Genomic DNA, 21,500 nt, shown 5'->3' with positions numbered 1-21,500 from the left:
AACAGCGAAGATGGTCACAAATGCCCAAGGGTTGGGGAGACACTGTACTGTCTTACTGGATCCTCACAGCAACGTTCCACGTATGGCAAGGCACAGGGAGGTTATGTAGCGACTACAGTTGGGACCTGTGCCTGTCTCTGACCCCAGAGCCTGGGCCTTCCCCAGCCTAATCCCTGCTGAAGCAGGCTCTGCCTTTCCTTTCCTTTGCCCTTGCTCTGCTGACCTCCCGCTGCCCACACATGGCCCAGGACAGATTCTCGAGCTCTCACCCCCCGATGGATCACACCACTGGCTACTTGGCATCCACCCCCCACAGGTCTCTATTACTGGTTCTGTCCCTAGGGCCTCTACGGCCAGCACAGGCAGGCACAGCACAGGCTGGGGTCAGGAGTGTTTGTGCAGCTGCTGAGTAGGGTGCCCCTGCCCAGAGAAGGAGAAGATGGGGCGGTATGGACGGGTGAGTCTGCCCCAGCCCTGGCAGTCACAACTTTCTTGGGGCTCCCTGGTCAGAGTGACCCAGGAATGGCAGGTCTGGAAATTTCTCCTGGCCACAGGCTGCACCAGCAGCCTCCCGGGGATGAGGGCACAGGGTGGATTGTCAACTCTTGTCTCACCTGGTCTGCCTCATGTCAGCACAGGACAGCATGACCCACCTTCTGGCCAAACCCTCCTCTGAGGCGGGGCGAGCCCAGACAACACACTGTTGGCCCCGAGGTCTGGAAGCATCTCTCCAGGAGGGATCGTCTTCCATCCCTTGTAAGGACAGACAGCTGAGGTTCAGGGGCCAAGCCATGGGAGCAGATTACATAGAGAGAGAGACAGAACAGTCCTGTGGGATCCAAAATAGGGATCCTCATCTCTCAGAAGCAGAATAAAAACATGAAGAATTCAGATCAGGTTTGAACTAGAACTTTCAGCCAATGAAAGTGCTGCCTACGCACCAGGAGCCACCATCCTAGTGCATTAATACTAAACTAGTAGGTACCACTAGCTGAGCTCCGAGTGGATGTCAGGCACCGGGCTCTACTTGCATCCAGGAGCTCCCTGGAGTCTGCATGCAAGGCTTGGAGGGAGCTACCATTATTACACCCACTTCACAGACAGGGACGCTGAGATGCTGAGGGGCCCGAGGTCCCATGGTGGCAGACCTCTAGGGGATACACAGCTCTGCAGGGCTGACAGTTGGCAGGAAGCACTCTCTTTCCAGGGCTTCCTGGACAACCAGATTACGTACGAGTGCAGCATCTGTGAGCTTGTCCCACACCTACTCCCTGGGGTGACCCCGCGCCCAGGATGGTTCTGGTTTCCACCTCTCGCATGGGCATTGTGACTACCAGTGCCCATTCACCCTCTCTCTTTGGGACTCCCAGCTCCCTGGGCCAACTCCTCATTCCCGCTGGTAGCTTGATGGCTGGTGGCGATCAAGAAGCACTTCCCAAACTGAGTAGGATTTGGGGATCTGGGCTCCTGTTTACTACTAATGTGACCATGGATGAGTTGCTGCTCTTCTCTGTGGCTCCATTTCCTCCTCAGTAAATGAGGAGGTTGGAACTTCTGCAACTTCTGGCTCTAACACTCAAGAATGTTTTGATTCTAAGGATTAGTATGCTACGCCGTATCATAACACATAATTCTAATGAAACGAGCACATGCTCGCTGTGCCAGCTGTCCCCACTGCCTGGGCAAGGCCTACTCATCAGTTCGTGGCTCATGCAGCACGCCCTGCAGAGCCATCCCTGGCCCCCTCGGGCTTCTCCTCGGCTTTGTAATTAAAGCACTCTAACCTAACGATATTAGTGGCTTCCGTTCTCCAAGGGCCGCCCACTGGCTCCACATCACATCTCCCTGAACCCTTAGGTGGGCCCCATTTACAGAGGAGGGACCTGGGCTCAGAGAACCTAAACAACTTGCTCAAGGTCACCTGGCCAGCTAGTGACAGAGTGGGGTTCAAAGCCACGTCTGCCTGACCCCTTAATCTCTGCTTGTTGGTTACTCAACAATGCCCCCACTAGGCCAAGAGCCCCCAGGGTCAGGGACCATGCCCGCTCTGCCCACGGCATCTCCCCAGGGCCAGCTCAGTGTCAGCTACACCACAGGCTCTCAGTCAGTATTTCTTAAATGAAAGAAAGGGGAAAAAGGATGTATAAGTCAGAATCTTTTTGGTTCCAAGTAACAGAAACTCACCTGGAACCAGCTTAAAAAGGGGGAAGGACTTTGAGAATCTAGAATGGCTCACAAGGCCAGGGGCTGCACCTCAAAATCCAGGCAGCCCCAGGACAGCCCAGAGAGAGTGGGCTGGGCGTGGGGCTAGAGCCGGTGGCTGCTTGCACAACCTCACTCTACCCTTGACTGGTGCTCCTCCCAGGGCTTGGCTCCTGCCTCATTCACTCAGACTCTCCACGGGGCAGAGGTCAGGGCCCTGGCAGCTGTGGAGTTAGGATATGACAGCTCTGTAACCAAGGAAGAGATGGCCTCTCTCTCTCTGGCTTCAGAAAACAAAATAAAACAAAAGAGGCAAAAACTCCAACTGGCCTAGTGTGAGCCACCAGTCTGGCGAGCGGATGAGGTACTGTGACTGGACCAGATGGGTCTGGGGCAGTCGTCTGGGGTCAGTGGTGGGTGGAAGATGAATGCTGGGCGGACAAAGAGAACGGCCATCCTCATGGGTGACCCTATCTAACAGGCAGTTATCTCAGTTATCTATGTGTGATTTAAGCTTTTTGTCATACTCAATTACTATTCATTACAGGACATTTGAAAAATACAACTCTGCTGTGAACTGAATGTGTCCCCCTAAAACTCACCTGTTAAAATCCTAATGCCCAAGGTGACGGTATTAAAAGGCGGGGCCTGTGGGGTGATTAGGTCCTGAGAGCGGAGCCCTCGTGAATGGGATTAGTGCCCTTATCAAAGCGACCCCCGGGAGCTCCATCGCCCCTTCCACAGCGTTCACAGTGAGGAGCTGGTCGTCTGTGAACCAGGAAGAGAGCCCTCGCCAAACAGTGAATTTGCCAGGGCCTTGATCTTGGGCTTCCCAGCCTCCAAAACTTTGAGACATACATGTTTGTTGTTTACAAGCCACCCAGTTTATGGTATTTCTTATAGCAGCCCAAACTAAGACAGACTGCCTCCCAAGGCTGAGATAAAAATCCCCTGGCCAGGGGTCATTCCCGTGACCACCTGTTTCCTCTACACCATGGAGTCTACAGGTTCCAATTTCTTAAGTCCCTGCTGCTTCCCTTCCAGGGGGACAAGCTCCATGGTGGTGAAAGGTCAGTGGCAGTGTTGACATCCACGGACTCTATCTGGCAAGCTATAGAAAAGAGCTTGGGTGTGGAGGAAGGCAGCCTGACCCTACCCCCAACCTTGACCCTGACCCTTGACCACAGGATGAAGGCATCTCCCCCATAACAATGGAGATGAGCAAGCACACCTTCCCGCAGAGACGATGACGAGGATGCTGGTGAGAGCTCACAGGTGTGCATGCTTCCACCCCCATCCCCCTGCACCACCACTGAGCTCAGCGTTTCACCTGCTTCTCCCAACCGAATCCTGACAAAACCCTACTGTGAGGGCTCTGCTGGATCGCTGCTCCACAGAGGTGGACGGTGAGGCTCAGGTCGAATGGCCCCCTGGGCACACACTTTGTACACAGTGAGCTGAGATTTGAACCCTGAATTCTTCTGGACACTTGGGTCAGGCTTTAACTGCCCCACAACTCGGCTGCACAGTGGTGAGGAGGAGGCATGAGAAAGCCCCAGCAGTGCCGGGAGGAGGGCAGTGCGCAGTGATACTCACGGGACCCCACCTCCTGCTTCCTTCTTTCTCTTTCTCCCACTCACCAGGCCACCACCCCCCCACAGCTGCCGTGGCTGGCAGTGCCAGTGGCCTCAATCTTTCAGACAAAGCACTTCCGGCCGCAGCTGGCCGCACCTCTCGCAACCAGAGAGTAGAGAATCCCTGGGCAGTCCTGGCTGTTCTGGGCATCTGTAGGCAGTTCAGGCGGCCAGACTAGTGACTCCCAACCTGGGGTTGTTGGGTGATGGAGCTCAGTACTAGTTTATGGAGGAATGCGAGTCCACTGGGGATACAAACATGAAACGCCTCTTCCTCTCCAACACCCACTGCCCAAGCATGCTGTGTTGACTCCCCTTTCCAATTTTGGACAGCTGGTCCCTAGACGAAATATGGTCAGATTCTGTACCTTTGCAGTCACTTTCCATTATTAGCATAGTTGCATCTCAAGAGTTAAGACTTGGTTCCGTTTATGTGAAGACCTGATTTACACTCAGTTCAAAGCTCATGTCTGTTCTCCCGTCTTCCCTCCACTCTCCCCGGGGGGTTGGAGGAGGTGGGCAGAGTGGTGTGCCCTTTACCAAGTCTCCCTTCTTGTCAGTTTGAGCTTCCTCTAACCCCTGTCAGACTCAGGCAGACCTCATAGCCCACTCTCTCTGGAGGAAGCGTGATCTGCTCACGCAGGTGTCTCCCGTCAGTGGTGGGAGAGACCTGGTCTGGTCTGGTTCCCTCTGATGCAGGTGGCCCTGGTGAGCGGGTCGTCTCCATGCAAGTGGTGGTCTGGGTCTCCTAGGGATGTGTTCAGCTTTGTTCTGGCCCCTCCATCGCTGAAGAGCAGCCAGGCCTCCTCTCCTTGCCACCAGGGGCACATGTCCTGACCCCTTCTCTAGGTGGGGTGACCCACTGCTTGATGGGGTGGCTACCTGGGTAGCCGCAGCTCCTGCCCTGCTGTTAGCCTCTGTCCCCTTGACATGGAGACACAGTAACATCTGGGGTAGTTCTGGGCCGTGTGAGTGCGGGCCACAGACTGCTGGAATGGGAGGGTGGAACCCATCCTTCTCAGATACCCAAGTCCTTTCAAGTCCTGGTGATTCCACAGATTCCCACCTTCAGAAATCTCTACACCTGAAAGGGACACCAGTTTCTATGTTCAATATGACCCACACTATGGGGTTACGTGTCAACCACCCTCTCCTCTTCCCCAGAGAGGGAGCAGGGGACTGAAAGAGATGTGGCCCCCTACCCTCAGCTCCACGGGGGCTCTCCCAGGCTCCATGGTGGGCCTGAGGGTTCTGCAGTCCATCACATGCCCAGTCCCCTCCGGTAGGAGGCACCCCAATCTTCGCAAGGACTCTCCTAAAGCCTCCTCACTTGGCACTTCCTCATCTCAAAACTACACTTGTGGGGCCAGCCCCGTGGCCGAGTGGTTAAGTTCATGTGCTCTGCTTCGGCAGCCCGTGGTTTCACCAGTTTGGATCCTGGGCTCAGACATGGCACAGCTTGTTGGGCCACACTGAAGCAGCGTCCCACATGCCACAACTAGAAGGACCCACAACTAAAAATATACAATGATGTACTGGGGGGCTTTGGGGAGAAAAAGGAAAAATAAAATCTTTAAAAAAGAAGACGACACTTGTGAGTCTAGAATGCTCTCTCTTCCTCACGGTGACACCCGTCCTGGATTCACAGGAGTGGGTGTCAAAGGAGGCGGGGGGCACAAACCATCATCTCGGTTCTGCTCCAATAAACATCATGTAGTTCCTCTCGGCTGTCCAGAAGCTCTGGTTAGCTAAGAATTTGTTATCAATAGGGAGATAAGACATTTGTTTTTACTTAGTACAAGTAGCATGTTTCACAGAGAGGGTTTGTATTGCAAGAGTAAAGAAACAAAGATCTGAGTCAGTTCTGGGAGCAAGACCTCATTCTGAGCGACCCTGAGCAGGACTTTCGACTCTGCCAGGGCTCGGTTTCCTCATCTGCACAGTGGAGATTAGCATCATCGCACCCACGACAAGGGGCTGTGGGCTCCTTGAGATAATAAAGAGCTTCACACTGCACCGGGCACAGAGTCACCATAAACCTCACAGCAGACACAGCTGCTATTATTATTTATATGTGTTTTCAAAACACAGAGTTCAGAGGAGGCACAAAAGGGGTCTTGGGTAGGAAAGGATCACAGGCCACTGGCCCAGTGTCCTCAGGGCTCCGGCCGTGGCAGAGGAGCCTGCACAGCGCCAGGCACACACAGGCCCACAACACATATTTTGTTGAATGGGTGGTGTTCTCTTAATTCCAAGAGACTATTAATCTGCTACTTATTAATGAGGTGTTCTGAACACAGATTCAAACTGCATTTGGTCCAACAACCAAAAGAGACTGTGGGTCTTTAAAAAAAAGGAGAGCAGGAGAGACCCCTCTGTGTGTGGGGGTGGGCGGCCCTCCCATCCTGGCGGGGCAGGAGCCGGCAGCTGTCTCCCGGCGCCTGCCGGGGCTGGATGGTGGCCGTGAATACTTTCTTTCTTGAGAGAAGCTCCTCTCTGTGTGTGCTGAATCACAGCATTCACGGGGGGAGCGGGACAAGAGCATTTGCTAAGTGGATACCAGGCATCACTGGGCGCAGCCCGGGGGGCAGGGGACAGGAGCCCAGGCTGGGCCGACACTCTAGCAGGACAGGAAGGCAAAACTGCTCCGGCCGACCCTCCGACCCCCATGGTGGGTGCTGGGGGTGCCCAAATGAGCACTCTGACCACAGCCCTCAGTGGGGGAGAGGCCCAAAATAGGCAAGCGCCTGGGGTTCGCCCCTTCCAGCAAGTCAGGGCTCAAGCATTCTGTTTACCAAACGCTCTGCACACATAGAAACCAGGACGGCCTGGGTTCCATGTTCAAGAGGACGGGGAGGGTCCCCCAGAGTGGATTTTAAGGTGCTGGAAGCCTCCCTGACAATGCCGGGGAGGAGGGCCAAGGCCCGGGGCTGCCCAGAGAAAGCCTGGCAGAGGAAGAAAGGTGACGGCAGGCCTGTGGTCAGCAGGCGGGGGCGGCACCCGCCCTACACAGCCCCAGCCTGGCAGGTAGCGGGAAGGGGTGACGTGTGCAGGCAAAGGCGGCTCTGCGGAGAGGAACGCCACCGCAGCACGCTCTCGAGCTCGTGAGAGTAATCAAAACCAGCTGAAGAGCAAGCTGCTCGTCCAAGGGCTGCCAGGAAGGGGTTTCCAGCGGCAGAAGCCTGGGGATGTTTCTTTACCCGGGAGTGCCCCCTGCCACACTGCTCTTCTCCTTCCTGGGGTGGTGGGGCTGAGGGTGGGCATCCAGGAGAAGGCAGCCCCCAGCGGTGCACTGTACCTCCTCCTCCCATGTCCACCTCATGTGGCCAAGCTGCTCTCTCCACAGGCTCCTGTCCCTCTGCCATGTCCTTACTGGTCACAAGAACTCTGTGAAGTTGGTGCCTTTTTGTCCTCACTTCACAGATGAGGACACTGAAGCACAGAGAAGTGAAGGCATTGCTCAAGGCCACACAGCTAGTAAGTGGTGGGGCCAGGATTTCAACCTGAAAGTCTGGTTCCACACTCTCTACCAGCACAGTGGCCTGCCTGGCAGGACGACGATGATGATGGAGAAAAAATGAAGCACTTACTACGTGGCAGGCAGTTGGGATACCTTACGTTACTTTAATTCTCATGACAACCCTAGGAAATACAGCTATTCTTTTTATTATCCCCAATTTAGCAAGGAGGAAACGAAGGTACAAATGGTAAGTTACTTGCCAAGCCCATCCAGTTAGGAAGGGCAGGCCTCAGGCTCAAAGCCAGGTCCCTCTGACTCTAGCACCCGCCACTGTGCCACCAGGGCCCTCACTTATCTATCCAACAGCAATGCCAGCTGCACACCCACTGCTGTGTGCCAGGCACTGTGCTGGGCAGTGGGGACCCAGAGGTGACGAGGTGACCCGCCTGGCCCTTACAGCCTGCTGGGGGAGGAGAGAACAGCATCACATCATCATATAACAAACCGAAATTTCCAACTGTGAAGGAGAGTAGACCTGGCCACAGTGACGCTTCAGAAGGTTTATTTGGGGGGAGAGGAGACAATTTATAGAAGTCATTTCCACAAGATGACTGCTTATCTTTTTCATGTGCCTTTTATTTCCTATTCTGCACCAGGAAAGCAATTGGACATCAGGGACACGCTAATGACATCGGTCAGATGAACCTTGTTTCTCAGTCTGGACATCAGGACATCAGCAGGCTGCTTCAACACCACGTTTTCCCAGGTCAATGGCACTCGGGCATTCTGGTGTGGGAGACGGGAGGGCGAGACTAGAAACATCAAGCCAGCTCCAGGAATTGGCTTGGAAAGGCCACAGCACTCTTTCCCTGCTTGACCCATGACCAGCTTCTGCACACATGAAAGAGCCGTCAGACGCAGGCTGTGGTCACTGCTGGGCCACCCAGACTCACCTTGGCAAACTCATCTATCCTGACCAGTGGTTCCCAGAGCATGGGCCTCACGGGAACTTGGTAGAAATGCACATTCTCGAGCCCCACTCCAGACCTACGCAAGCAGAAACTCTGGGATGGGGCCCGGCCAACTGTGCTTTAACAGACCCTCGGGTCATTCTGAAGCCACTAAAGCTTGAATCACGGGCTGAGGTGATGAGCACAAGGGATGGAGTGTCAAGCACGAATATCTCAACCTTCACAACAACTCCAGGAATTAACAGCAACGTCCTACAAATGAAGAAATGAGGGTCGGGAGCTTCCCGAAGGTGCCCAACCTCACACTGCTGGGAAATTGAGAGCATAAAGCCTGTTATAATTATGGACTTTGGATTCAGACAGGCCCAGAGCCTAATCCTGGCTTTGCCACTTAATGGCTGTGTGGCAGTGGACAGACTCCCTAACCTCTCTGAGCCTGAGCTATTTCATCACTTAAAACAGAAAACAGTAAATAGAACCTCTCCTGGAAGGTTCTGTTTTTGAGGATTCGATGAAATAAGCCATGTAAAAGGCCTCCCACCAGGCCAGGCACAGGGCGAGTGTGTAACAGATGGCAGCTATTTTGGAAGAGCACAGATCTTGTAAATCCCAAAGGCCTTTGAGCACCTACAACTGATGTGGCCAAGTTCAGGCACTGAATCTCATGTACTTTACTCACTGGAGAGCACTTTAGATGAGCGTAGTCCCCAGCTACTCTTGTTTAGAAATAATTCTATCAGACTTGTGGGACCTCAGCTGGCGAGACGCAACCAATCAGGACGAGGACAGGGGCCGGAAAAGGAACGTGATGGCCACCACGGAAGGAAGAGCTGGAAAGGTAACAACACAGCTGCTTGGTGCTCGCAGAGCTTCCAGGGCATTGCAGACAGTGCCCTCCGCCCAGGCGGCCCGCAGCAAGGCTGGTCCATTCAAGACCACGAGTCACGAAGAGCTTTCGGTGGTGTGATTAGCGGAGGCATGAGTGCGTGTCTGTGCAAACTGCTTAACGAGAATGGATAAAAATTTTACAACTTTGGGTGTTCCAAGAGATAACCTTGTAGCTTTCTAGTCAGCTTGGTTATCTGAAACGGCTTGGTCCCTGGGGCCTGGAGAGCTGAGGTTTCCCAGTGATAGAGGGTGACGGGGCAGGCTCCCGGTGCCAGCCTGGTGTTCAACACCAGCCCACCACTTCCTCATGTGTAACCCTGGACAGGTCAAGGAGCGACTTAAGCCTCAGTTTCTGCATCTGCACATTGGGTAATAATAAAAGAACCCACCTCATGGGGTGGTTGTGAGGATCAATAAGCACTCAACAAACATTACGAGTTATTTTTGGAAATACACGTGCACCCTCCATAAGCCTACTTTCCACCATGTAAAAAGGATTATTTTCTTTGGTTAAGCAGACTTCCTACACAGGCTGCAGACAAAGGCAGGGCAGGGCAGCACTTCTCTGACTAAAGGACTGTTGGCTATGAGGCTTGGCTGGAGTGGTTCTGGGAGCAGTGACAAATGAGCAAACCAAAAAGGGGCAACTACAGGATGCTGTCTGGAGAGATACAAAATGACTGGTAATCTTCAGAGCACCCAAATGTGTCAGAAACCCAGGATAATGGGGCTCCAACTTACTGAAGGAAGAGAAGCGCATTTATTGAGCATCTACTGTGTACCAGGTATTGCGCTGGGTAGGGTATTTGCCCTCACATTATTCACTCATTCCTCCCAGCCAGCCTGGGAGGGTAGTATTACTATCTCCAGTTTGTTTGTTTGTTTTTAAAGATTTTATTTTTCCTTTTTTCTCCCCAATCCCCCCGGTATATAGTTGTGTATTTTTAGTTGTAGGTCCTTCTAGTTGTAGCATGTGGGATGCTGCCTCAGCATGGCTTGATAAGCGGTGCCATGTCCACACCCAGGATCCAAACCAGCTTTCGAAACCCTGGGCCGCCTAAGCAGAGCACGTCAACTCAACCACTCGGCCACAGGACTGGCCCCTACCATATCCAGTTTTTAAATGAGAAAACTGAGAAGCGGAGAGGACAGGTAAATTTCAGAAGTCACGTGGCTAATGAGAGGGACAGGTAGAATTCAAACCCAGGCCTGCCTGACTGTCATCACACCACCAAGACAGCCACGGTCCAGCAGGCAGGCAGCTGGTGATACACCTGTCCTCACTTTCTCCTCATCTCCTCATCTCCTGCTGGCACCTGCCATTGGCCAAACCCAATCTGAAGCCAGAAGGCAAGAGAGCCCCCTGAGGCAATCCATACGTGTCAGCCTCCGGGCACAGGACAGGTGCCAAAGAGCAGGTGTGGGGCAGCCTCCGGAGAACATCCAGCACAGGGGAAACCTGGCCCCTGCCCTCTAGGGTGCCAGCCTCAGAGCTGGGATGTACCCGGCCCAGCACAAGGAGGAGGAGAGGGAGGGCGGTGGGTGGTCCGGGGGCCGGGGGGCTGATGCCAGTGGCCCGCACCAGCCGCCCTAACTCCCTGCAGGCCTGGGGGGGTGCCCCTGAAACGCCGTCCCAGACCGACTACGCGGAGAACCCAGGGCACATCTGCGAGTCTTAAACCAGAGAGGATGCAGAAAGAAACCATTCTGACTTTCAAGGGCCACAGCTACAAAGTTCTTTCCTCTCCCTGGCAGGGCCTGCTGCAAAGCTCCGCCTTCCAGGGTTAGGGCAGCAGAGCTGTGGATCTTTGCTGAAAATAATTTCCAGCAAGCCCAAGGGGACCCTGAGCTGTCCCTGTCCCTCTGGATATTAACCCTGTCAGCATATGTTTCAGGAGCTACCTCAAGGATGAAAACAAACTAGTTCAAGAAGTGGGATAAGAAAATGGACTTTCCTAGTCCACTTCCAACTGTTTATTATTTCTGGGGATGTCAGGGCTGGGGTCTCCTCACTCCAGCCTCCTCGTTGGACCTGTTCCCCACACTCCTGGAAGATGGTGCCCAACACTGCCCAACTGTCAGTGCTGGCTGTGGTCAGGGTTGTCATGTACAGCTGGTCAGGGTGTGCACTGCCCAACAGGACATGGCAGTCCTGACTGTGGGTCACTACCTCCTTCATAGAACTCTGTATTTCTAGGGATCCCAAGTGGCAAATCTTCAAGGTGCTGAACAGTGCAGGTTGATCCTCACCGTGTTAGAGTTGTGCCAGGTTCTCGTCAGCTCCTCCTCTAAAAGCTATCCTGAATCCAGCCACTGGTCACGGCCTCTGTGACAATGCCCTCATGCCAGTCCCCTCGCCTCTCACCTGGACAGCCCCTCAAGTCTCCTAACAGTGTTCTCAGCTCCATTCTTTTCCCCTTGGACCGTTCTCCATCCAGGACCAAGAAAGACACGGAGAAAATGCAAAACAGAGCATATCATCTCCTGATTGCACCCCTCCCGGAGCCTCTGCTGCGCTCTGAATAAAACCCTCGGCCTCGCTGGCCCACGGGGCCCTACAGGACCTGCCCCAGCCAGCCTCTCTTACTTTGCCCACTCCACTCGGCTGCACTGGCCTTTCCATTCCTCAGCCAAGCCAAGCTCATTCCCATCCCCCAGCCTTTGCACATGCTGTTCCCTTTGCGTGGCTGCCTCCTTCCCATCACTGGGGCCCGGGTTCACGGGACCCTCCCTCTCGGAAACCTTCCCTGAGCACCCTGTGAAGCGGCCTCCTTCCTTTCCCCACGAGCCCCATCCTTCCCTCTTCCAGTAACTGGTTCCATCTTGGAAATGATCTCATCTCTTCATTATCTGCCTCCCCGAAGAGACATCTTCTTCGAAAGGCCAGGGGCCACATGTGCCTTGTTCACCCTGTGTCCCCAGCGCCTGGCACCGTGTCAGTGCTCAGTAAACACCTGTAGAATAGCTGAATGGGTGTGCCCTTTGCTGCGCTTTGTGGCCCCATCTCCCCACTCAGCCCTGCTAGAGCCCCGGGTCCTGCGAGTGTCCTGAAACAGCTCCTCCAGCCTCCGCGGAGAGCCCTCCCTGGCCTGAGGCTCGGCGCTACTCTCTGCGAGCCAGGCTGCAGGCAGGTGCCACCCTGGTGGCACAGTGGGTAATCATGGCCCTGAAGTCCATGTGTCTGGCTCTGCGTCTTTGCTCCGTCACTTCCTATGGATGCCCTGGGCAAACTACTTAACGTCTCTAGACCTTATTGTCCTCAGCTCTAACGGGAGCACAACGATGGTCCCACCTCACGGAGCTGCTGGGAGAATAAGTGAGATAACTGACAGCGGTGTTCAGCACAGCGCTCGGCACCCAATAACCTATTATTATTTCCATCAAGTTGTCTCCCATCTCTTCCTCCAGAGACCTCAGTGCAATGCCCTGCACCCCCCATATGTGCTTACGGAAAGCAACTCCAGAGCCCCTGGCACCGGCGCAGCGAAATTACACTCTCACACTCCATTTTCATCCCCTCTATAGAGAAGTTTATGAATGGCAGCTCCCTCTGGGTTCATTAAGAAAAAGGAAATGATAGCTTTAAAGAGAAATGATTCATATGTGTATCCACAGAGATGAACACAACACAGCCCTGTCTACAAGGAACTCACAGTCCAGGAGGGGAGGAGAGACCTGCGTGCAAACGAGTCCAGTGAAGCATCAGAGACACGGGGCAGGGGGCCGGTTGGCACTGTAACGTGGCACATAGGCCCCATGTTGTCCAGCGCCCCAGGCCCCGTGGAGCCAGGGCAGCCCCCTACAAACATGTGGATATTGACATTAAGCAGTTCAAAGACCACACAGAACCTCATGTCAATTCACGTCGGATTTTGCCACCAAAAGAATTTGTGCCGGACTTTTGAAAAAAGGCTTGCTGGTCTTTTTTTTAGAGTTTTTGGATTTGTGGATAAGGGAGTGTGGACTCACAGCCAGGGCCGAGTCGTCCCTCAGGCACAGCGGGCAGTGCGTGGGGCTCACCACACTTTTAGGGGCTCACGTAAATACTCTAACTCCTTTTAAAATGAGAATGAAGGTGAAATTTTAGGTTGGGAAATGCTTTAATGCAAACATGAGCGTGTTTGTCGCTATACCAGCACGGTCACAGAAGAGGATTTTCACTCCTTTCACTGGAGGAAGGAGCCCGAGGAGGCAGGTGCCCGGGGCTGCTGGGCGTCACGGTGGGGCCTGCTTGGCGCAGCGCCCTGACAGAGACGCTGGGCAAATCTGGCAAGGTCGGGCGGCGAAGGACGAGCACAAGGCCTGGTTCAGAGAGAACACTTCATAAAGGACGATGACACTAAGAACCGTCATTTCTCCACAGCCTCACTTTCCCCATCTGTCAAAGGGCATAACCGCTGCCTGCCCCACATGCCAAAGCACTTTGGGAACTGGCCCTGCTGTGTGCTGGGAACACCACAGGCATCCACCTGCACTCGCCAGGAATGGGAGCGCACGTCCCCTGCTGCCCCACCCCCATCTGGCAGGACGGCACCGGGGCCCATCGCAGGGGCTGCCTTCCTTCCTGCAGCAGTGGGGAAGCGGGAGGGCAGGGCCAGGGCGGGGCACCTGGGAGCCCTGGTGGACAGTGGAGTGGGGAGTTACTTGGGACCCCAGAGACAGCTTGGGGCGAGGCAAGGGTGGCACCTCAGTGGTCTGGACACAGCCTCACGATGTCAGGGGAGCTGTCTTTCCTCAGATCTCTCCCTGAAGTCCCTCCTAGCCAGACTCCCAAACGACACCCCTTGCTGCCCTAGCCCCCAGACCCTGAGTCGGAAACCCTGGATGTGCCACAGACAGGATGTTTTGAAGGCTAGTGTTCCCATGCAGCCATTCAACAGGCATCAAGCGCGTGCTTCTGTGTGCCAGGTCTCGGCTGAGATGCTCCGTTCAGAGCCCAGAACAAGGCAGTCCCAGGCTCTGCCCTCTGACCTCCCTGATGACACGGGCCCACCTCCCTGCCAGCACCGGCACCTCTGCCTGGTGACCCCACCCTGGCCTTGTGCCTGAGAAGCTCACACCATCAGTCTCTTGCCAGAACCTCATTTATCTACCCAATCGCCTCCTTGGGCCCCAGGAAAGATAAGCTAGGTCAGCAACAGCCCCCTGATCCTTGGGGCGAGAATGCCAGCAGGTATCTGTGAGGGGGTGGGGTCCTCCCTCACAGACCATAAAACTGCCTTCAGTCCCTCATCTCCTGTTTGGGACAAAGGTCTTGTCTGATACAACGTTCCAGGAGTAACAATCTTCAAAAAATGTATATAGGACGGGAATGATTTTATTTTTGTATCTTTGAAATTGTTTTATTTATTTGTTCATTTGTCTTTTATCTGTGAATTTTTTTTATTGAGGTAACTGGTTTATAACACTATATAAATTTCAGGCGTACATCCTCATATTTCGATTTCTGTGTCGATTACACCATGTTCACCACCCAAAGACTAATTACCATCCCAGACCACAACACGTGCCTAGTCAGCCCCTTCACCCTCCCCAGATGGGGATGATTTTAACCAGCTTGGGAAAATTCCCGTGAAGTTTTTATTATGAAGACATAAAGAAAGCCAGCAAACTAAACTGAACTCTCTCCTCGCTCCAGCTCCCCAGGCTCCCCAGTCTCCCCCTTGGGAGGGGCCCAGCATCAGCTCTAGATGCGAAAGCAGGGACGAGACCAAACAAACATTTCTCAAAATACTGTTATGGAGACAAAATGAAAACCAGTCTATTAAAAGTCTTAGAAACTGGCTTTGGGCAAATTGATCTCGAGCCCAACTCTGCTGCTCAGATGGGGCTTAATAAATATTGGTTGACTAAATATAAAAAGTGTTCGACTGTTAGGTGATGTCCAGACTTGGGGAGAAGTGCTGCCCTGACTCTGTCCCCTGGCAGGTGGGGTGAGAAGTGGGGAATGAAACGGGTCATACGCAGGCTAACAACAGGCTCTCAGAGCTGCTTTGTGACCGAGCATGTGCCCTGTGCTGACACTGGGATAGACTTGTTTGGCAAGCATTTAACAGACACAGTGTCCTCAAAGGGCTTTCCACGGTGCCTGGATGTCCTCTGTGATGCTGTACCAGGGCCAGAGAAAGTGTGGCTCCCCGGCCAGGCATGGCAACAAGGCACAGGACCTGACCACAGTGCCTCCAGGAGAGGAGGGGACCAGCGGGCTCATGCTCAGCTTAGAGGCAGCTGCTTTATTAAATCTGGATGGATGGAGGCTTTTGGCAGTTCCACAGGCTTCCTGATGCTCAGACACTCCTCTGGGCCTTTCCAAGACCAGCTGACCAGGAGAGAAGGGGCCTTGCCATTTTGTCCCTCAAGCATGGGTCAACTTCACTGGGGCCTTGATCACTAAAACTGCCACACTTCCTTGAATCTGAGAAGTCGTCAACTGATAACTGCATCATGTTCTAGTAAAAAAGAAAAAGTGCTGCCAATTAAACCCTGACATGCTATTAACTTTAAGAGGCATCCTGATTTCAGAGATCTAAAAACAAGAAAAAGTGTGTCAGAATCGAAGAAATGCAATTTGTTTTCAGGATAACCATGTTCCTGCTAGCTTTGACGTAGGTCTTAATCCCAGTCCTATTACTTCCTAGCTGTGTGGCCTGGTGCAAGGAACCTCTCTGTAAGCCTCAGTCTTCTTGTTCATAGAACAGAATGGTAATACTTCCCTCATAGGTTTTGAGGGGAGGAAAAAAGATACCTGTAAAATGTTGAGCTTGGTGTCTAACACATCACAGGTAGCTACCTAAGGTGCTTTAACAAGGCTTATGGGGACTACACATTTTTTTCAACTTCTAGTGCCCAAGTGGGTAGACTGAGCTGAACCAACCTATGAATTATTGGCGCTGATATTTCCTAACAGACTGTGACCAAGAGCAGGGAAGACGGAGAAATGAATTAAGAACCACCAACCAGCTGGCTGGGTTTATGGTAGGACAACAGCAGCAGCAGGAGTACAGGAGGTTTGGGTGAGCAGACAAATTCAGTTGGGATGTGGGGAATTCCAGTTCCTGAAATGGAGCAGTAGACTGTATTAAACTAACCCTCTGGTCAACAGCAACGGTAAAATCTGGACAATATACGAAAACAACTGCACCTGAGAACAACCCAAAGCAACAGAAACTGGAGGAGACATGGTCCTTGCAAGATAGGAAGCACACCAGGGCACTTCTCAGTTCATGGTGAGACACAGGACAACAGAACTAAAACAGAACGCAGCAGTATGACCAGCTGGGAAGAAGAGACAGAGGTCGGACACTGAGCATGGGAAAATGAAGGGGGAAATGCCAGAAAGAAGAGAACCACAGAAGGGGGAGCTCCAAAATTACTGGACAAATTCCTTCGTTAACCCCTAAATTGTGTGTGTGTTAAGAGAGACTCCAAGGAGCCCAAAAGACAGCAGTAGCCAGGAGGCAGAGAGGCCAGCAGGTGCCAGGAAGATGGAGTTCGGAGCTCAAGTCCTGCCAAGTTAAAGGGCCTTAGCAAACACTTAAGGCTTTCAATTTAATCCCAGAAAGCCTATGCCTCACAAGTAAGCCCAGGACTAAGACTTATACCCTAGGACCACAGGCAAAACCGAAATAAACCTGCCTGACAAAACCTAAAAATCAAGCCTCCACAAGATCAAAGGGATACACCAGCAGTTTAATTGCTTGCCAGAGCACAACACAACGTTCCTCAGAGGAAGACAACACAACTCAGGGTCTTTGCAATGTATCATGCAAAATGTCCAGGATACGATTAAAAAATTACAGATGTGGAGAAGGAGGAAAATGGGACTCACGATCAAGAGAAATAATAGTCAATAAAAGCAGACCCACTGATGACTCAGATGTTGGAATTAGTAAGTCAGGACTTTAAAATGGCTATTATAAATAAGCACACGATTTTCAGGAAATGAAGGATAGAATGAATGAGTGGATAGAGAATCTCAGAAGAGAAATGAGACCTCTAAAAATAAACCAAGTGGAAACTCTAAAACCAAAAAATAGAGTACCTGATATAAAATGCACTTTGGATGAAATTAACAGCAGACTAGTCCCTGTAGAAGAAAGGATCAGCAAACTTGAAGACAAGTAATAGGAAGGATCCAAACTGAAGCACAGAGAGAGAAAAAAAGATAAAAGTAAATAAATTGAGCTTCAGTGGACTGGGACAATACCAAGTACGTAAATGGAGTTCCGGAAAGGGAGAGGAGACGGAATAAAGCAGACAAATATGTGAAGAAGTAATGGCCCCAAATTCCCCCCACATTCCGCAACAGTGAAAAACATCAACCCATACATCCAAGAAGCTCAGTGAAGCCCACAAAGAAAACCACACCTAGTCACACCACAAAGTGCCAAAAATCAAAGACAAAGAGAAATCTTAAAAGGAGTCAGAGGGAAAAGAACGGGCTATGTACACGGGAACAAGAGTAAGGAAGGGAGCTGACTTCTCATCAGAAACAGTGTAGGCCAGAGAACAGTGGGAAGCCATTTAAAAAGTGATGAAAGGAAAAAGACTCAATTTGGGATATGTGAAGCTTGAAAGGCTGATAAGACTCTGAGGTTGTAAGACACAGCAGAGCCCCCTCCCAAGCACCCCCTCTATAAAACACATTATCCACCCCCCCACACACACACACCACATACACAGTAGCTCATAGAACATCCCTACATTCCCAACAGAAAAAAAAACTGTAACTGTCAGAAAGGTGACGAGACATGAAATCATTTATACAAACTGTGAGACACAAATGAGATTTTTTGTATTCTACCACCATGTAAACGTCACACATTTTTCGTCCTGATAAAAACTATAAAAAGAAAAATGAAGATTCCCTTCTCCTCAAATGCTTTAGTCACACAATGCTTTGGTCCAACAGGTAGGAGGAAATGTGGGAATGGGGCTTCTTGAGGAGTTTGGGGGGGGGGGGGTCCAGGATGCAGGAGCCATCCAGTTGGAAGCTGGATGAGGATGTTTTGGGTAAGAGTGGGCAGCAGTTGGGAGCAGGGAAGCAAGCAGAAGTAGCCCCTGTTCCTTGAGCAATGGAGGAATGCTGAGTGCCAGGCATCGTGCTCAGTGCTGTAGCTGCCTCATCTTCATCCTTACACTAACCCTGAGGAATGAAGATTATCACTCCCTTTTTAAAAATCAATCCAGTCCACTCAACAACTCAGGGGCCTTTTAAGAATAAAAGCAAGTCAGAACACCGTCTTGCTCAGAGCCTTTCAGTGGCTGTCGACACCTTTGGGATAAAGTCCCACCTCTAACAAGGCCTCATCTTCCGCCACGCTCCCCTTCTCTCCTCCAAACTGCACTTCCATGAGCTCTCAAAAGAACTCCCTTCATCTGCTCTCACCTCCAGGCTGCTCCCAGTACTATGGCTGTGTAACAACACGCCACCAAAACTTGGGGCCTAAAACAACCATTTTCTTCTCCTTATGGAGTCTGTGGGTCAGGAATTCAGATAATGGGACAGCAGAATGGCTCATCCCTGCTCCCCAAATCTGGGGCCTCAGCAGGAAGACTCTCCAGCTGGGGGTGGCTAAATGGCTAGGGCCTGGAGTCATCTAGAGGCATCCTTCGTCACATATCTGAGGGATGATGCTGGCTGCCAGCTGGGATCTATGCTACATGTGGCCTTTGCGTGGCAGCTTCCAGGCAGCTGGACATCTCAGGCTCCAGCTGGGCTCAGGGCTCCAAAAGAGAGTATCCCACTGAACAAGGCAGAAGCTGCACAGCCCCTTCTCCCACAGCCTTGGGAGGCAGGTCGTGTCACTTCCACTGCATTCTATCAGTTACCAACAAATCAAGCCCGCCCAGATTCAAGGGGAGGGGCAAAGACCCCACCTCAACAGGAGGAGTGTCAAGGTCTCATCATGGACCTGGAGATGTTGTTGGGGCCATCTTTGAACAGGCAATCTGCCACACGGTCTTCGCACACTATTGTCTCTGCCCACACCATCCTCCTCCAACCTGACCACCTGCAAATTCTGACCCGCCTTCAGGTTTCAGCTGAAGCTCCACTTTCTCAGGGAGCCTGCCCTGACTCCCTGCCCAGGCGTAACCAGGCCTCCTGCTTAGATAGTCCCCTTGTGCCAGCACTTCTCAGGTACCCTAGTCTGTCCATCTGTCTCCCCTCCTGACTGTCAGCTCTGTGGGAACAGGGACTTTGGCTTCCTGGTTTTGACTCAGAGCAGGTTCCCAATAAACACATCCTAGAGAAGAGAGACACAGAGAGAGCGGGGAGGAAGGGGAAAACAGGACATATTCCAGCCTCCACGCTGTCAAGGGGGCAGCTCAAGAAGAATTCAGCCCCATCCCATGTGCTTCTGCTGATCTCGAGCCCCTAGCCTGCCACGGCCCCACTACCATGGGCCCCCCATGGCCCAAAGGGAACATTCCAGGCCCTTTGGAGAATGCACAGTGTAGAAGGCACGTTGGGTGTGGGCAGGGTTTCTGTGCAATCCAGCTGTCTGGTTAATTTGTGACCTGTAAGATGCTGGGATCTTCTGGTAAAGACTCACCTTCCAAAAAGGGATGGGACTGACAGACGGAAAAGGGAGAAGGTCTGAGCAGGCTGCGAGAAGCTGAGGCAAAAGACAGGAGCGGCAATCCTGAGAGGGAGGCGTGTGGGGGATCAGTTTGCCCAGGAACCACGAACATGATACACTGCGCTTAGGGGCTGGGGGAGAACCCCAAGATAGTTTCTCTCCCAGTTTGTACCCAAACATCATCACTAAAAAAGTTTCTTTAAAGGAAATAACAGTCACTACCAATATTTCACAGGCTGGTGTCCTGGCAGAGGGACAAACCTACACGCGGCTGCTCCCTTCCAGATTCACCCTCCTCCCTCCTCTGCCTGCCTGTGCCAAGCCGGTAGGATGGCTCACTTTGTGGGGTCTGGTGCTGTCTCCTTATTTCTTGCTTTGACTCTATAAACATTCATGAGCTCCACTCAGTGACAGGAGCCCGATGGACTCCCATTATGTGTTCCTCGAAGAGCCGGACAGGAGGTCACAACAGAGGCTGTGGGAGTGCGACCCCTGGCCTGCCCAACTCGAGTTCTGAGTTCAGTCCACTGAGGCGTCCTTGCCCCATGCCAAGCCCTTTTTCCACGTGGCCTCGCAGAATCCTCACCACAGCCCTTTGGGGGAGATTACGTCTTAGCTTGTTTACTGATGCAGGAAAGGGAAGCCCAGGGAGGTGAAGTGACTTAGTCAGGGCCACTCAGGTAGGGAGTGACAGAGCGTTTCTTGGGTGCCGCCCCGACGGCAGCCTGCTGTATTTCCACTGTCTCAGCCACTGCCTCCTGCTAGCGTTCACAGCACAGATCCTGCTGCTTTCTGTGCAGACGTCCTGGGGTTCCCTCCCCAGGGTCTGGAGGTGAGAGTGAGACCTCCAAGGAGGGCAGCTGATGGGGAGAGGCCATCTGTGCGGGCTGCCCCACCTGCTCACCTGGGGCCCTGTGGGCAGTGCACGGGGGAGGGAGGGATCCAGGGGGAGGACCTGGCTCCCCACTGCCCACAAGCTCGCTGCCTGCACAGCTGGAGTGGATCTAAACCCACTACTCGAGTTAGAGGGGCAGCTCCCAGCCTCAGCAGAGCGCACCAGGAGCTGCTCGGGCTTTTGGGAGCGGGCGGGCCAGGCAGCAGAGCTGGCCAGGCTGCTCGTGCCAAGGAAGGAGGGGGCCCGCGGAGGCCGCCAAAGCGGGCTGGGCGGGAGGGGCCAGGCCAGCTGGGGCCGGAGCTAGTGTGACATCACCGGGCGGCCCGCCTCTGTCTGGGGCTGAGGGGAGGCCGGGAGCCTTTCTGGGGCCTGGGGGATCCTCTTGCACTGGTGGGTGGAGAGAAGTGCCTGCAGCCAACCAGGGTCAGGCTGTGCTCACAGTTTCCTCCGGCAGCATGTAAAGGCTCCACAAAGGAGTTAGGAGTTCAAATGAGGCTGCTGTAGACGGCCTGAGGATGGACCCCGAGCCCTGAGCAGTGCTGCTGAGTTCCGGGCTGCAGAGCATGGCCCTGAGGCAGCCACCGGCCCCCGCTGCAAGAGGAGGCAGCCTGTGAGTGCCCCAGCAGGTCCCCCGGCCAGCCCCCGGCCCAGCCTCGGCCAGAGCCCTGCTGTGGAGGCAGAGCAGAGCGAACAGAGGCCAGTGAGGCAGCGCTGCTCGGCGGCTGGCCGGCCTGCGACTCAGGGACCCCTCCCGGGGGCCATGGACAGGCTGCCCCACTGACGGCCGCGGTGAAGCATGTGAGGAGCTGCCCCGGAGCCAAGCAGGAGGGAAGAGGTAAGGGGCCGGCTCCGTGGCTCCGAGGGACA

At 53.3% G+C, this 21,500-nt stretch overlaps 2 protein-coding genes across 51 annotated transcripts in view; one reads left to right on the top strand and one right to left on the bottom strand.

Moving 5' to 3' along the window:
• RALGPS1 (Ral GEF with PH domain and SH3 binding motif 1) overlaps positions 1 to 21,500 on the bottom strand; it is a 309,385-nt gene that overhangs the window by 78,017 nt on the left and 209,868 nt on the right. The gene's annotated exons all lie outside the window — the stretch shown is intronic.
• The window catches only part of ANGPTL2 (angiopoietin like 2), a 35,421-nt gene continuing 34,788 nt past the window's right edge, over positions 20,868 to 21,500 (top strand). Inside the window, exon 1 of the mRNA XM_070595512.1 lies at positions 20,868 to 21,468. The gene's annotated coding sequence lies outside the window, so the exon portion shown is untranslated. The remainder of the gene's footprint in view (positions 21,469 to 21,500) is intronic.

The sequence above is a fragment of the Equus przewalskii genome, chromosome 26, assembly GCF_037783145.1.
Source record: "Equus przewalskii isolate Varuska chromosome 26, EquPr2, whole genome shotgun sequence".
Lineage (NCBI taxonomy): Eukaryota > Metazoa > Chordata > Mammalia > Perissodactyla > Equidae > Equus > Equus przewalskii.
Note: the sequence above shows the minus strand (reverse complement) of the source record. Positions and strands in the feature narration are given on the sequence as shown.